Source organism: Theropithecus gelada, chromosome 1 (genome assembly GCF_003255815.1).
Source record: "Theropithecus gelada isolate Dixy chromosome 1, Tgel_1.0, whole genome shotgun sequence".
Classification (NCBI taxonomy): domain Eukaryota; kingdom Metazoa; phylum Chordata; class Mammalia; order Primates; family Cercopithecidae; genus Theropithecus; species Theropithecus gelada.
The window spans coordinates 137,512,108-137,516,631 of record NC_037668.1 but is presented as its reverse complement, the minus strand read 5'-3'; positions in this window follow the sequence as shown (position 1 = coordinate 137,516,631).

Genomic DNA, 4,524 nt, shown 5'->3' with positions numbered 1-4,524 from the left:
GAGCGCGGCCAGCTGGGCCCGGCCCCGCCCCGCGCCCGGGAGGGGATCACGCCGGCGCCGGGGGCGGGCCGAAACCCGAGCCGCGCGCGCCCGTCCGCCCGCCCCTCCCGGCCGCTCGGGGCCCCGGCCGCCGCTCCCGGCGCGGGTCTCGGGCGCGCCCTTCCCGGCGGGGTTGGAGGAAAGGGAGGCGGGGAGCGGTGAGAACCGAGGGCTGGGCGTGCGAGAATCCGGGGCGACCACGGCGAGACGGCATTGGGGGACCGGGGCGGGCATCGGGAAGCAGGTAGAGCGTTGGGGGCGCTGCGGTGGGAGCTTGGAGCGGCCCCGGGGGCGGGATTGAGGGGGAGGGGAAGGGAGGCGTTGGCGGCCGGGTTAGCTGCCGGCGGGGCTCCAGGCCGGGACGGTCCTCCACAGAGGACCCGGCCGTCTGCCCCGAGCTGCGCGCTGCGCTGATGCTCCGGGGAACCTTGGTGAGGAGGAGTTCGGCCAGCCGGTGATGCCTGCGCCTCTTGCAGATGCTGATCCCCTCAAGGAGCGGGGCCAGAGAATCGCTCCTTTCTGGCGGGGACTGTGGCCGCTTTCGGCCTGGGAATGAAGCGACATAGCCTGCTAGGGCTGTGAGGTGAGTAGCTCTACCTTTTGGGGTCCTGGTGGTCTCCCCATTCTTAAATTGTGGGAGGGGAGCTGGCGGCTAAGTCAATGCCACACCAGCCATCGGGCAACGCCCTTCTCCGCAGCCTGTTTCCTGTCCGGGACGGGGAGAAAGAGGACTCCTGGGATGGAAGGTGCACGCCCAGGTAGCTAGAAGCGCACAGTCACAGCCCAGGGACTCATCCCCTCTGCTGATACGGATTTGGAACTGCTTCTGAAGCAGAATGGTGTCAGAGGACCCAGAGCTGGCATTAGGATACAGGTGCACACATTCCAGACAGACCTGGGGGTGGCATCCAGGAGAAGGCTTGTAAGTTCCCTGGATGGGGCCTCTGTGCCACGCAACAAGGGACAGAAGAACAGGGCTTGGGGTCCAGGCTGGCGGTGGCATGCCTGCCACCTGCAGACCCTGGTCAGTGCAGGGCGGTGCCTCCAACACGGGCTAGGCTGCCAAAGCTGAGGACACAGGGCCAGCGAGCCTGCCCAGCCACGTGCTGCAGGGGCCTCAGAGACCTGGGCTGTGGTGCCAGCTCTCTAGGCAGTGCCGTCTGCGCCGGCAGGGACTGATTCTGGCACAGTGACCGCAGAGCCTGGGGGGTGGAGCACATGCTCCTGGAAGGCTCTGAAACCCTGCCAGTGGCAGCGACAGAGGCGAATATGAGGGGTCCTCAGAGGAAAAACAAAGACGATAGGAACAGCAGAAAATGGCCCCCACGAGGGTCTGAGCCATCCTCGCCACCCCTTGGGCTCCTGGCCCTGCTTCCCTGGGAAAGCCTGGCCATGTGAGTCACCCCAGTGAGCACACCCTTTCTGAGTCCCTGAAGGCCAGCTTGCCAGGTGAGCTCCAGGTGCATGTGGGGCAAAGCAAGAATGGGGAAGGGAGGAGACCAGGCTTGGGCAGTCACTCCCTCTCGGGGCCTCGGTTTCCCCGTCTGAGACCCATCCAAAGTGGTGGCTTTCCTCTAAGGCATGATGTCCTGTGTGGGAGCCCTGGCCCCTGGTTCTGCTTTTCCACTAGGTGTGACTGGTCTCACATCCTTCCCCATCCATAAGACCCCCTCCCGTAGGGAGAGGGCACTCGTTTGTCATCTTTTGCTCATGAGGGGCTGGGCCACCTCCCTTGAAATGGGGCTGGCTCAGCAGAGGGAGCGCAGACAGCAGCCCAGCCCACCTAGGCTGCAAGCGACCCCAGTGGGAGGGCCACCCACCCCACGGCAATGGGCTCCAGTGAGCCCCCAAAGTCTGGCTCTAGTGCCAGGAGGTGAGAGGCGGCAGTGGGAAGCAGACGGGACGGGAGACCTCCCTCCGCAATGGCATGCTTAAAGGCCCGGAGGTTGCCTCCAAGAAGACGTGTGAGATTGTAAATGTGCATCACAAGCGCCTCCGGCACCACAGAGCTCCCTTCCACTGAATCACTCTCCCAGCGACAGCTTAGTGGTCACCAAAGGAAGGAGGCAGCTGCCTGGCCGACTGACGGGTAGAGGGCTCTAGTCCCAGCCCTGGACTCTCAGGACCACATTTGGTGCAAGAGGCTGCTGAGAAGGATGATCTGACATCCATGGAAGGACCCTGCTGTTTCCCGAGAGAAGGGAGGCTGTCAGCTCATGGCAGCTTTTGGTGGTGGGAGCGGCAGGCAGGCCATCCCTGAGTGGCCCCACCAGACCCCCACTTGAAGCCCTGGCCCAACTCCAGCCAGGAGCCTGTCAGAACGCCCAGGAGCCCAGGGCATGTGGCTGACAGGACCCAGGGCACATGAGTGGTAGGGCCCAGTGCCCCAGCAGGGTAATGTCAGAGATACACCTGAGGTCTGGCAGGGCTGGCTCAGCTCTTACCTCACTACACCTAGGATGATGGTGGCAGATAGAGGCAGTCCCCTCAGCCTACCTGGAACCAGGGAGAATTATACTCCCTCCCACTAATCTCCCAGGCTCAAACTCCCTTTCATGTCTGGCTGCCCTCGCCCACCGTGGCCTGCCTGCTGCTTCAGCCACAGCCACTAGTGGCCCTTCCCAGAGGGCAGCGTTCACCTGCCCAAAGGCACACAGCGCTAAGAAGGCAAGTACCTGCCCCCACCCTCTGCTTCTCTCAAACCATATCCAGAAAACCCTGGGCACAGTTCGAGGGGGAGACGTTTCCCAGGAAGTGTGGGCTTTTTTATTCTCATCTGCCATACTGCAGTCTGGCCCCTATATTTCTATTGGAGAGGCAGGGGCTGGCGGTTCTCTGACTGGAAGCTACATTGTACCCCTACAACTCCCCATGGCCTTCCAGGCCTAAGAAGCTCTCCAGATAAGGGGAGGGGAGTAGGCAGGACAAGCCATCGCTGGGCCCACGGTCAGGTGAACAGAAGTCTAACTCTAGTCAAAAACAGGACAGGCGTGGTGGCTTACCCCTCTACTGCCAGCACTTTGGGAGGCCAAGGCTGGAGGTTCGTTTGAAGCCCAGAGTTTGAAACCAGCTATAGACACATAGCAAGACCCTGTGTCTATAAAAAAGTAAAATAAGCCAGGCACGGTGGCTCACGCCTGTAATCCCAGAACTTTGGGAGGCTGAGGTGGGTGGATCACCTGAGGTCAGGAGTTCTAGTCTGGCCTGACCAACATGGTGAAACCCTGTCTCTACTAAAAATACAAAAAACATTAGCCAGGCTTGGTGGCAGGTGCCTATAATCCTAGCTACTCAGGAGGCTGAGGCAGGAGAATCGCTTGAACCCAGGGGGCGGAGGTTGCAGTGAGCCGAGATCGCGCCATTGCACTCCAGCCTGGGCAGCAAGAGCAAAACTCCATCTAAAAAAACAGAAAGAAAAGAAGAAAAACAGATTAGCAAATTAGCTGGGCCAGGCACAGTGGCTCACACCTGTAATCCCAGCATTTTTGGAAGCAGAAGCGGGTGAATCACTTGAGGCCAGAAGTTCGAGACCAGCCTGGCCAACATGGCGAAACCCCATCTCTACTAAAAATATAAATAAATAAATAAATAAAATAAGTTAGCTGGCCATCATAGTGTATGCCTGTAGTCCCAGCTACTCAGGAGGCTGAGGAAGGAGGATTGCTTGAGCCCAGGAGTTCAAGGCTGCACTGAGCTATGCCTGCACCAGTGCACTTCAGCCTGGGCAACAGAGACCCTGTCTGAAAAAAAAAAAAAAAAAAATATATATATATATATATATATATATATGTGTGTGTGTGTGTGTGTGTGTGTGTATATGTGTGTATATATATGTGTGTGTGTGTGTATATATATATATAAATCCAAAGTCCAAGCTCCTCAGTCAAGTCCCAAATTTGAGCCAGTTTGCAGACCCAGAACCCCCTGGATAGAGGGGAGGCTGAGCCCCCTTGAGGGGGACCCGCTGCGCTACCAAAAGCTTACTGTTCTTATCTTTCTCCCAGCCTTCCCCAAAGGCACTTCTGGCCTTTTACCAGGGTGAACATGCAGTGGGGAGAGGAGATAATCAGACCTTTCTGGGATAGCTGGACACAGCCCTGAACCGACATCAATTCCAGGAGACCCAGCAGGTCGCAGTGGCCCCAGGCACAGCAGGGGCTTGTGGAGGTCCCAGAACCCATGGAATTGTAGCTCAGTCAACTCCCAGTTGGTCCCACAGCTCCTGGAGCCCCTCCTGTGGTGGTTTCCCCAGCTCCAGATGTGTAATTGTAATGGATGCGCTGGGTAGCTGGCAGAAGCCCCAAGGGATTGCAAGAAGTGTTTAAAGCCAGGCTGGGTTTTTCCTGCTCTACTCCCCACTAGGGTTCAGCATGCTTTCCAAGGGGTAGGGAAGGCACAGCCCTAACAGGTTGTGTCAGCACCAGGGAGGAGGCATGGGCTCAGGAAGGAACCTCACCATGTAGAGAGAAAACCCAAAAGCCGCCT